Source organism: Coffea arabica, chromosome 11e (assembly GCF_036785885.1).
Source record: "Coffea arabica cultivar ET-39 chromosome 11e, Coffea Arabica ET-39 HiFi, whole genome shotgun sequence".
NCBI lineage: Eukaryota > Viridiplantae > Streptophyta > Magnoliopsida > Gentianales > Rubiaceae > Coffea > Coffea arabica.
The window spans coordinates 11,039,441-11,052,428 of NC_092331.1; the positions used below are offsets into that span (position 1 = coordinate 11,039,441).

At 37.0% G+C, this 12,988-nt stretch overlaps 1 long non-coding RNA gene across 2 annotated transcripts; it reads left to right on the forward strand.

Moving 5' to 3' along the window:
* Positions 1 to 9,154: 9,154 nt before the first annotated feature.
* Positions 9,155 to 11,395, forward strand: LOC113718936 (uncharacterized). Of its 2 annotated transcripts, XR_011825041.1 has the most exons (4): positions 9,155 to 9,400; positions 9,724 to 9,755; positions 9,843 to 10,021; positions 10,783 to 11,395. It is a non-coding gene; the product is annotated as an uncharacterized lncRNA (long non-coding RNA). The 2 variants fall into 2 exon arrangements; XR_003454674.2 differs by having other exon boundaries at positions 9,160 to 9,755.
* Positions 11,396 to 12,988: the final 1,593 nt, after the last annotated feature.

Genomic DNA, 12,988 nt, shown 5'->3' on the forward strand with positions numbered 1-12,988 from the left:
TTGCTGATATGTGTGATGTTGGGTTTTGGTTGAGGAAAAATAATGAAGCCTAAATGGCTGAAAAATTAGGTAAACACAAAGGGCATGCTGCCCGAATTTTTACTCGAGGACTAGAAAACTATATTAGCGACTTGAGTAAAGGTTAAGTGATTATCACTTGAACTAGCAAGGACCTTTGCTACTTATTTCTCGAGGGTTATACGTTAGGACTTGGCCGAACTTGTACCCTTGAGGAAAAGACATAATGGCCAATGTAAACTTGAATTTCCTTGTACTTTCAACTCAAGTGTTATTTCCAAGCATCTGTGTTACAAAACCTTATGATTTGAAAAGCGAGCAAGTGTTTCACGAGTGCCTTTCAAGTGAATTTCAATTGGTCGATTCTTAATGAACGGAACGTTTAAGTTTCAAATCCTACTCGTGTTTCAAAGTTCTCAAACTGAAATTTTATCGCAGATTTGGACTCCAAACCCGGAGTACCACCTCGACGCGAGCATTAGAAGCACTATTTTGGTGAGTGCTTCCAAATATTCGATTGTACTTGATACATGTGTTCCTAACTTGACTTGTATGATTACATGGAAATGAATGATAGGGCAAGGGTGTACTTTACCGCACTTGCCTTAAAATGACTTGTTCTTGCTATTGATTATACTTGACTTGCTTTACATGTACTTGAAATATGTCTTGTCTGGAATTCCAGAAACCCTGTGGCTAGTTAATCGAGTCGAGCCGGCAAGGGCCTGGTTGATTAGATAACGAACCCTGGGTCACTAGTTAAGTCGAGTGGAGTGTTATCTCCTCGGCGATCCGGTATACTCGAGTATTACCACCCGTGTTTCGTGTGACGTGCGGCCCGAAAAAGGGGGTTGATCGGTGGACGGGGATTGGCGTGTAGTGGAGTTTGTTTTGGACTTGTTATTACTTGAAAGTTGACGGAGTGTCAACTACCCATTTATCGAGCTGGAATGGAGCCGAGATATGATTACCGTATCCTTATATATGAATGCAAACTTGATATTACTTGGCTAGTTGAAGTACTATTTCTCTGATTTGACTTGTTTGCTCGCTATTTCACTATTACTATGTTATTCTTTACTTTGTTGGCCAATTTGATATTTGGAACTTCACTGGGTTTCGGCTCACCCTATTAGTTTTGTTTTCCTTACAGGGGTACAAGCGAAGCGTGAGAAGTGTAAAGGCTAGCGTAGTCTAGTTACTTTAGACTTTGTTTTAAATTTTGGTTTTGTACTCGCGCTATTCCTCGAATGGAACATTTTGTACTTGGACTGTATACGTTTTGAACTAGTTTAAGTATATCGAGACTTTGTACCTTGTTTCCTATCAATGTAAATTATAAGGTTGAATTGCGGATGTTATTTATAGTTCTTGGTTGTGTGTACGTGATTCGAGTGAGTGAGTCCTGGCGAGAGCTGGGCAGGCGGTCCGCCGAACCCTCTGGTACGCCTTAGGGGGAGGTGGGGTCGTCACACCCCCAGTCTCTCTCCAATGCTAAAGTCAGAAATAGTTTGGAAGTTAAAGGTATGGGTCAGATTGCATATCTCATTTGTAAATGGTGAATGGGTATTTATAGTGGATTAGTGTGTGGATGGGATCATAAGCTCTACTCACTCTCAGACATCATGAAACAGCTTAGGGCAGCGGTGTCAGACATAGTTTTGAGCAATAGGGTGACTAGCGGTCACATCAATCCATCAGTGAATCACATCCTTTGCTTAGATGTCAGTTATTTTGAGTGGAGAAGTAGACAAGGTGAAATCCGGTTAGGGAATGATTTTGTCAATCACCTCGTCTAGAGATGTCCAAACGAGGTACCTCTTGAATTAGCGAAGTGAATGGGATTAATTTAATTCGAACAGGCCAAGGTGTCCATATAAGCCCCCCAACCTCAGGTGGAGTAAACCTAGCTGATGCTCCATCCGAGGCTACGTTTTGCTATCCAAAAGAGACACGTGTTGAGACATGTGTTGCGAGGAGATGAAGCATCGTTCGAAGGTAATTGACGTGTCTTGCTGTAGGGGTGTTAGTTGAACTGTTAGTCATTTAATGAAGAGAGTGAGTGGCAGGCATTTCGAAATTCAAAAAGTCCGTCATTTACCTTCCTCTCCTTTTATAAATAGGGGACGATTTACAGTTCATTTTCACCATAAGTCAAACTGTAAATGCATATTCGAGGTGATAGTTTGACGTGTGTCTTACGAGCAGATTTCCTCTAAGCACTTCATTGAGAAATAGTAAGTTCTTTTCTTCCTGGTTTTAGTTATGGTTAGGGTAGCTCGATCTCATAAAGAAACTGTGAGGCCAATTTTTGAGGAAGTGGAGAAGCCCGACCCGTCTGAAAAGGAGACTACCAGCTCAGAAAAGTCGACCATCTCAGAAGAGAGCACCTTGGGGGAGTCCGAGGAAACAGTCTTCCAAGTCCTCGAGAGATTTCGATGTCCTGTATAACGACGCTATTTGAGTCGAGGTGGCACAAGATGAGGGTGTGGTTGTTCCGCGAATTCCATCAAATCTATCTGCCATTGACTTCAGTGAGCTCCCATTGTTTAGGAGCACTATAAGAGAAGAGAGGCAAGGAAGTTGTTGAGGCGAACATCTACTGAGCCAAGGCAACAACATCTACTTTCCATCAAGGCTAGAACATCTACTGGGCTGAGGCAAACCAATTAGCAGCGTTTCCTCTCGAAGGCCAGGTGTTGATCTATGCCGAACAATTGGAAGCTGATTTAATGATGCCAACCACGAGGTTTCTCCGAGATAATCTTTGGTATTTGGAGGTTTGGATTGTGAGAGGTCGAAAACTTATCCACATATTTACATTTATCCAAAAGATCGAATGCATTTCATATACCTTATTATTGAATGGTCTATTTGTTTAATTCTTCCTTTATAATTTAAGTGCATAAGAATGTTTTAAATTATTGCATGATTATCTTTATAGGAATTGTACTAATTAGAACAAATTAATGGGGCAATAGTTTGACCACTAAAATTAGTTTTGCCATAGTTGAATAAAGCTTTGAAGTAACACATGCAATTGACAAACGTCCAACTTCTTGCCAAGTGTCAAAAATTTTGCCAAATGACCAAATAGATAAGGGAATGTGTCTAAATTTTGCCAAATGACCAAATAGCCAGGGGAATGTGTCTAAATTATCATGCAACCAACCTACCATTTCTTTTGTCTTAAAACCGAGAGAGTGAGGAAACTTAGTTCATTTTTCTTTGTTCACTTCAAGACACAAGAGAGAGTGTGAGTTTGCATTTTGAAACCGATATGGAGAGAGAGTTTTAGCCTCAATTTTCTTCTTCACTCCAAGACAAAAAGAAGAGAAAGAGAGAGCCGAGAGAGAAGAGTGACCTGCCTTCATTTTCCAGCTTTGATTTGTGAAGAAAAGAGAGTTAAAAATTGCTATAAACCACTTATTTTCTCTATGACTATTGAGTATTATAGTTGTATGTTAATTTTAAACCAAAATGTAAGAGGTTTGTGAAAGAAAATTCACTTTTCTAAGCTATATGCTGTTGGAATTTCAATTTAGATGCATATGATGGATAGTTTTGATTTATAGCTTTGTATTTGGAACTTTAATGGATTTCTTTGCTAAGAACTCATGTCATATGTTTCATATTATGTTAAAAGTGTATTTGCTATGGAAATAAGTGAGAAAATTAGTAGGTAGGATGAAAAATTTTAAAAAAACTTGGTTGAAAAATCTGTTGAGCTAACCAAGTAAGAGAGAGAGAATTTACCAGATTTTCTCCATGATTTATGACTGAAAAATCTCATATTGTTGCCCAGTAACCTTTATAACACATTAATCTTAACATGCATGTTGGATTTGAGTGAAAAATAATGAGTTTTAGAGAGGAAAAATTCATTTCTTTAAATTGTTCCCTTGCTGGAAAATTTTCAGTTTTAAACCGTGGATAAGGCTTGAATTTTCAGCTCTTAGATGCAAAGTTTCCTTGCTGAGTTTTGCTAGAATGCATGATTAATACCTCATCTCTTGTTACAAGCCTATTATAGTGTAATTTATGGTTGAAAGTGAGTAAGAAGGGTGCTGTTTTGGTGTGAAAAATTGAAGAAAACTTGCTGGAAATTTCCAGCCTAAACCGTAGGATGTGAGCTGCATTTTCCAGCTCGTAACTTCCACTTTTGTAGATATTTTTCTAGGAGATTCATGCTTTATAGTCACCTTATGATACATTGTATAATTTATGCTTGAATCAAGAAGGAAAGTTGAGATTTTTGGTTAGATATCAACATGCATGTAACCTATTTTGGATGAAAGTTTCCAGCTTTGAATCATGGTTGAATTTGAATCTTTATTTCAAAATTTTGTTGGCACTTTATTGTAAATTCGTGTGATATGTTTTTTTATAGGTTATGTCAAGTTTTGGTGTGATATATCTAAAAGCTATAAAAGAGATTTGAATTATATTGCTGGAAGTTTTTGCTTGAAATCCGAGAGTATATAGCTACCATTTTTTCCAGTTTTAACTCTAAAATATTGGCTGCAAACCTGCACATGTTGGTTCATTGTACTTTTAATGCTTTAATTATAACATGCATGAATAAATTCACTGGTTTTTGGAGAAAGATTTGAAGTAAATTTGGTAAGAAAATTCTATCAAAAGGGGTCGAGAGTGTGGGAAAGGTTTCCAACTTTATTTCCAAGAATTTGGTTACAAAGCTTTATACATTTTAACCTACATGTTAGATAACCTTTTTAAACTAGAGTTTTATGTGGTATTCGACTTGATTTGACTAAGATAATTTACTAGTTTTGGAAAGAAAGTTAGCAGTGTCTAAAGTTGGAAAAAAATTCTACTCAACTTGCTGCATGTGGTCCGAAGGAGTCAAACTGCAATGCTTTGGTTGTTTCCTCTCAAAACCTGTTAAATTATGTCTATATGCATCAAGATCTCCACCAGGACTATTTTATTCAGTTGGGAGAATAAAATGGACGCTAATTGAAAGAGGGCATCAGTTCATTTGTTTTGAGAGTGGGGTATCCTTTAAATTTCAAACGATTCAAAATATCCGACTAGTTGTTACACTCGGGATAAATATTTCTTCATGTTTGAGACTTGTAAATGATGTCGTATTCTCCGACTTCAATGGCCCACTTAGTTAATCATCCCGAGGCTTCCGACCGAGTGAGGATTTGTTTGATCGGCTGGTCAGTCCGAACGGTAACTGGGTGAGTCAAAAATATGGTTTCAACCATTGAGCAGCGTGGATCAAATATAGCATCAATTTTTCAAGGCACGGATATCGACTCTCAGATTCACATAAAGTTCTGCTAATATAATATACAGGTTGTTGCACTGTCGCGTCCTCTTGCACCAATACCACACTAACTGCTTCATTAGCTAAGGCAAAAAATAAATAAAGAGTTTCTCCAGGTCTCGGAGAAGTGGGTGTGGGCAGATGATGAAAGTATTCCTTTATTTTGCTCAAAAGCTTACTAGCATTGCTTATCTTAGGCAACCTTGTCAACCTTTTTCAACACCTTGAAGAATGACAGCTCCCGTTGAACGGATTGAGAGAGGAATCGATTTAATGCAACTAACTGTCCTGTCAGCTTTTGCATATTTCAAATGTTACCTGGAAAAGCCATTCCTTGAATCGTCTTAACTTTATCAGAGTTAGGCTCAATACTTCGTCTGGATATCAAGTATTCCAAAAACTTTTTCGAGGTGATTCCAAATACATACTTCTTGGGATTAAGCATCATCCGAGTTTCTTGCAATAGCCTAAATATTTTTGCAGGTCTGGTAGGAAGACGTCAAAAGTTTTACTTTTAATTAAAATGTCATCCATGTAGGCTTCTATGTTGCACTCAATTTGTACGTAAAAGATATGATTAACAAGACATTGATAAGTAGTTCTGGCATTCTTTAGTTCGACGGGCATTGTAGTATAACAATGAACACCTCCATCCGTGATGAAGGCTATTTTCTCTTGATCCTGCTCGTTCATCCCTATTTAATGGTAACTCTTAAAGGAGTCTAAGAAGTAGAGGATCTCATGTCCTATAGTCGAATCAACCAAAGCATCTATTTTCGGCAATGGGTAACAGTCTTTCGAGCAAACTTTATTGAGATTAGTAAAATCTAAACACATGCTCCATCCACTGCCATTTTTTTTACTATCACAGGATTAGACAGTCAAGTCCGGTATTGTACCTCCTTTATCATCCAAGCTGAAAGATATTTATCTACCTCTTCTAGGATATCTTGGGCTCGCTATGAGCCAAAATATCTTCTCTTCTGTTTCACAAGTCATACCCGAGGATCTATATTAAGTTTGTGTATCATTAAATCGTGTGGGATACCAATGACATTTTCAGTCGTCCAAGCAAAAATGTCCTTAAACTCCTTGAGAAATTCTATCAGCATTTTTCAAATAAGAGAAGGAAGAGTCATTCCGATTCGGACATTTCGCTCAAGCATATTAGGGTATAATGTGATCTCTTCTATCTCATCCCCAATCTCTAACTTCTTTGGCTTCCTAGTCTCTTTAGAGTAAATCACATCAATGGATAGCATATCTAGTCTACTATCTCTTGGTCTCGGTGAGGAATGGACCAAGATGGCTGCTTACAAGATGACGAGGCCACGTTCGTGAGTCGCTTGGACATCACTAGTTGCCTCAAACACTCTCGTCGGAGTGAAAAATTTGAAGTTTAAATGGTATGTGAAAAAGATTACACGTAGGGCATTTAATATGGATCGACCAAGGAGCATGTTGTAGGGGTGTCCGCCTTTACTACGGTAAAGTTAATAGGGATAGTTCGGCATAAGGGGTATGCTCCCACAGTCATTGTTAGGGTAATCATGCCTTCAGGGTAGATGATATGTCCATCGAACCGTACTAAGGGAGTTCGGATTGGAGCTAACTGCTCGTTATTCAACTACAACCATTCGAAAGTTGAATAATAAAGAACATCTACCGAACTTTTGAGATCAACATATGACTTCTTAATGACAAAATTGTTGATGCGTACATCAATGACTAGTGCTTCATGATTACTTGATGCTATCGGCATCGGATCATTCTGGCCATAAGCAACCATTTGCGTTAGCAAGAACTCGACTCCATGGCATCCGAGTTAACTTGCCAATATGTCAACTTCTTGAAATTTTGGCTAACCCCGCTAATGGATCCACCGGAGATGGTGTTAATCACTCCAACTATATTAGATCCATAATCGGGGGATCTGTTTTGGGGAGGTCAGCCCGGCTCCTTAGGATCTCTCCAGGGTTTGTCATGTCCTCTTAGATCATGTCAATCATCTCGTCTATTGTCAAGGCAGTCTTCTCGGTACTCAGCTTCTCGGTCGTTCTTGATGTATTGCTTGAAATAACCTTATTTCAAGAGATTCTCAATCTCTCTCTTCAAATCATTGCAATTCTTAGTTTCGTACCTGATATCTCTATGATAGGCATAAAAAAGATTCGAGTTCCTCTTCTCTCTCTTCCTAGTCATTTTAGGAGGGGTTCTACCTAAATTATGTTGTTTCATAATAGTAAGTATATGCTATCGAGTTGTTGTAAAAGATATCAGCTCAGTCTCAGTGATTGGCAATGCTTTTCCTTAGCTATTCTACCAAACACACTTCGTCAATCTCGGGAAGAGCCTTGCCCCGAAGTTCCAAATGTCCCAGGCTCGACTCTCCCCTGATCTTTTCTTCTTCGATTAGGGATTGTTCGAGATGTTTGGACTTCTCTGTTTATGTGGTTAACATCTTCTCCATAGATGCTTTTGTCAACCCTTTTGTCAGAGTTCACGCAATGTCTGACGGTATTCTTAGTACACCTCGGTATTGAAAATCCTATCTTTCAATCCATTAGTGAAAGCTGCAACTGTTATTGTATATCTGGATCGGGAATTTGAACGCTTTCTTCATTAAACTTTTAGAGGTACGAGTGCAAATATTCATCAGGTGCTTGATGTATATTCATCAAGTACATCGACGTCTTGGTCATTGGTCGAGAGGAGATGAATTAATGAACGACTTGTCCACAAGTTTTTCTAAAGAGGATATGCTCCTAAGTTCTAAACTCCAGAACAATTTTCGTACAGTCTCCTGAAGAAAGATCGAAAGGACTCAGCATATAACCGAATCGGGTAATCAATACAAATGGAAAGGCGAGATGAATATGATCCTCAGGGTCACCTTATCCATTATAAGACTGTAAGACGGGGAGTTTAAGTTAGAGGGGACTAACTCGTTATTCATCTCATTGGTGAAGGTCGGAGCCTTCATATAGTCAGCAGCGAATCCCGCGTGACACTTAGGCAAATCATTCATTCACCTTTCGAGCAGGCTTTGGAGATGGAGGCCAATTTAAAGGTAGACTTAAAGGGGGTTTGCCTGAAGTAACTCCGCCTCAGATGATGATCATCCGATTCTTTCTTAGAAGGGATCTCTAGTAAAGTGACGGACTGTCGTTTTGATAACTCTGCCTTCTTCTTCCCCTTCCTCTTGATAACCTCCCTAGCTCTTCAAAGATGCTAGGATTTTCGGCCATGAATTCAGTCATTTTGGTGAGGGCCTCTTCGTTCACGAACTGAGGATCTTGTCTCAGTTTCTCCATATATCAAGTGGCATCGTGTTGATTATTGGTGACAACCTTGGATTTAGCGCGAGGAGCTTTCCGACTTCTTGATCGTGTAGATATCATGGTAAAGGAATTGTCATTCCCACAGACGATGCCAATTGACGAGGTGAGTTCTTGGTGAAAGAGCCGAGGTCACCATGAAACGAGCCCACTTGTAAAATATCAAATAGCTAGGGTTTTGTCCCCCGATCTCTTTCCGATGCTAAAATAAAAAATAGTTCAGGAGTTAAATGTACGAGTCAGATTGCATACCTCATTTGTGAGTGGTGAATGGGTATTTATAGTGGATAAGTTTGAGGATGGAATGATAAGGTCCATCCACTATTAGACATCATGAGATGGCCTAGGGCAGCGGTATCAGGTGTAGGTCTAAGCAATAGGGTGACTGGCTGTCACATCAATCTAGCAGTCGCAAATCACATCCTTGGCTTATGTCAACTATAGCTAAGGTGAAATCTAATTAGGAAATGATTTCGTCAGTCACCTCATCTGGAGATGTCCAGATAAGGTGTCTCTTGAATCAGGGGAGTAAACGGGGTTAATTTAACTCGTATAGGTTGAGGTATCCATAGTGAGTAAATGCATTATGGTCTCCAAATCATGCACATATGTAGATGTCCAGATAAGATGTCTCTTGAATCAGGGGAGTGAACGGGGTTAATTTAACTCGTATAGGTTGAGGTATCCATAGTGAGTAAATGCATTATGGTCTCCAAATCATGTACATATGTACTTCATTTTGGAGGTACAATTGTTACTTGACAGAACCTTTTGGTTTGCACCTCAGCAAGGCTGCCAAAATAATTTTAAGTTTTTGTTGGTCTTCGCAATGCCAAACTCTGCCTATGCTGATATCATAATTCTATTTTGGATGGAGAAATCCTATGACACCAGGAATCAATAGGCACTTATTTGTGGTGCCATGTTGAATTTTTTTCCTTTTTTTTTTATATGTTACTCTGTCACATATTTAACTGATATCAAAGACTAGATAAGCTAGTTTTCTACATTTTAGTTAGTGGCAATTGAAAGGGAAAGGATTCTCATCCATATGCTTTTGTTTTGCAGGTTTAGCTTTTCAATTATTTTTTTTACCCACAGTAAGTATTGATGAAAATTATGAAGCTTTTTTAACTATTGCTTGGCTACTCAGACCGCTCATGTGGATTTCGTGATCTTCCTTCCAGGGGAAAATACAATGAGCACATTTGGGCAGATTGTCCTAATTATTTGGCTTTTTGTGGTTCTGATAATCAATTCGACCTATACCGCAAGCTTGACGTCAATCCTCACAGTGTAGCTGCTAAGCTCATCCATCAATGGAATTGAATCCCTGATAACCAGCAATGATCCTATAGAGTTCCAGGTAGGATCTTTTGTTGAAAATTATTTACATAAAGAACTCGATATTGCTAAATCTAGGTTTGTTCCTCTCAACTCACTAGAAGCATATGTTGATGCTCTTGAAAGAAGAATAGTTGCTACTATGGTTGATCAACTGCCATATGTTGATCTCTTCCTTGCGAGGTACTGCAAGTCAACAATTCACGAGAAGTGGGTGGGGATTTGTGAGTACCTTTTAAATTTGGCTAAATCAAGTACTCAAAATCTAGTGACTTGTGAAAGATGATAACAAGATTATATCAGTGTTTATGCTATCATAATTTACTGGAAAAGAGACAAGCAAATCCACATATATAAGCACAATAAGTTTCTGGTCACTAACTAAAGAACATGATTATTTCAAACAAGGAATTAGCTTTCAACTAGTATTAAGAACTTGGGCTCTTCGTGGATTTGGTAGGATTAAAGCATAAAGCAGATGCAACTCTTTTCATTTTGCACATGGTGTTGAAGCAAGAAACTTGTCATTTGCATATGGAAAGTGCAATTCAGATAAGGGGTAAGGGATCTCCAAATCTCATTTTTCATTTCAATTGTAGTAAATGTCGGGTTAAGATTTGAAATTGCAAGATTACTCAAACAAACTGCATCATACTTTAAGAAATTCTGGTCTCCCACATGCCAGTATTGCAACTTTGGTTGATCACATTTACTATAATATTTACATCTTGTTACTCAAGTGCAAATTCATTAGTCCTGTTTCTCTTCTTCTCAACTCGTCAGGCATTTCCCAGAAACTCTCCCTTAGCCATTGACATGTCAACTGCAATTCTTTCATTGTCGGAGAACGGTGAACTCCAAAAAATTCATGACAAGTGGCTGAAGAAAAGTATATGTGGTCCTCAGAGCTCTCAATCAGACCAACTTAACTTGGAGAGTGTTTGGGGTCTTTTCCTCGTATGTGGAGTTGCATTTGTTATCGCTCTGCTTGTATACTTTTGGCTAATGTTCTGCAAGTTCAAGCAAAGTTGCCCTGAAATATCTGAATCCTCTAGTTTTGGTATTTCATATTTTGCATGCTTCTGAAGATCTCTCCTTTGTTAATGAGAAGGAAGGGGTCACAAGCAATAAATTGAAAAGTAAGCGGACACGAAACAGTACTGTGTGCCAAGGGAAAGAAACTTGACCAAAGAAATGAGGTCTAGAAGAACTGAAAGGAGTTGTTTACAAGAGGAGTGCTGAAGTGTCGGCATGTATATTTCCTATAAGCTCACTTTCTTGTAATGAACTTTTATTGCATGTGATGTCATCTATATAAGGAAAACTAGATGTTTGGACATGATAGATTGTGAAATGAAATTGAAATAGTGATAATTGAAACTTTCTTTGCTTCTAATTTGTCAGAGAATAGCATATTGTAGTTTGAGCTTGGTGATTATGCGACATTTGGTCCAATCTTCACCGCTTGAGGCCGTCTGAATTGAAGTGTCATGTCTAGCTTCAGTATTACCAACATTCTTGACATTTTAGAATCCATTTGTAGAAATTGTACCTCCTAAATAATATTTAGAGAAAATCGTTCAAAACGTCTTTTACATTTTGCAAAATGAATTTTTTAGTCCCTCATTTTTAAAAGTATACTTTTACGTCCCTTATAAATTCACATTGGTCAAATTTGGTTCCTATCTAAATTTTTGACTAATTTTTGGTCGAAATCCACCACCTACCTTGCATGTAATCATTTTTTAAGGGCAAAATTACCAAACCAAAATTTACATAATCCGATCCATAGTCCCTCACATTTTACAAAATGAATTGTTTCATTTCTCATATTTCACAAAATGAATTTTTTCATCCGTCACATTTTACAAAATAATTTTTTATCCTTCATTGATCATGTGTACGAATAATTTTTCTCATACATATATTTATTTAATTTCACCTGAATAATACGAATAGCATGTAATATATCTCTATTTGATTTCGCCTGAACGTACTATTTAGGTGAAATTAAATAGATATATACAAGGATTTAAAAAAATTTGTTAATTTTTCACTTATATTCATTTTCTTTTACTTGAAAATTGAAAACAAAAAAAAAACATTTAATCCTAAACATTATCAAGTGTTTATAATGAACTAAATTTGGATAGAAAAAAATAAATAAAGAAAAAGTATGACAAAAAGAAGTAGATGATTGGAACTTTCAAATTTTAAAACAATCACAAGATATTCAACTGTTGGTCTTAAAGGTGACGAATAGAAATTTCAAATTTAAATTGCAATTTGTTAGCATGACTATAGAATTCGATTTAGGACTGATTAATTAGATAATCTTATTACACAACTCAATAAATGAATTATTATTAAAAGAGAAAAGGCCACAAATATTGAATAGATTCACATAGTGAAATCAAATAGATATATTGGGTTTAAAAGAAAATTGTTACATTTAAATCCATATATATATATTAAATAGCATGTGTACAACTATAATTAGTTTGTTTAGATGAAATCAAATAGAAATATATTATATGCTATTCGTACTGTTCAAGTAAAATCAAATACAAATATAAATGGATTTTTAAAAAAAAACTATTCGTATGCATGGTTAATAAGAGATGAAAAAATTCATTTTGCAAAATGTGAGGGATGAAAAAATTTATTTTATGAAATGTGAGGGACGAAACAATTCATTTTGTGAATTATAAGGGAATATAAATTGGATTATATAAAATTTAATTTGATAATTTTGCGCCTAAAAAATGATCACATGCAAGGTACGTGATGAATTACGACAAAAAAAATTAATCGAAAACTTAGGTAGAAACCAAATTTGACCACTGTAAATTTGTAAGGAACGTAAAATTACACTTTTAAAAATGGGACGAAAAAAGTTATTTTACAAAATATAAGAAACGTTTTGAATGATTTTCCCTAATACTTATCCAAAATACTTATATTTGATTGCTGCATTATGTAAAGAGTA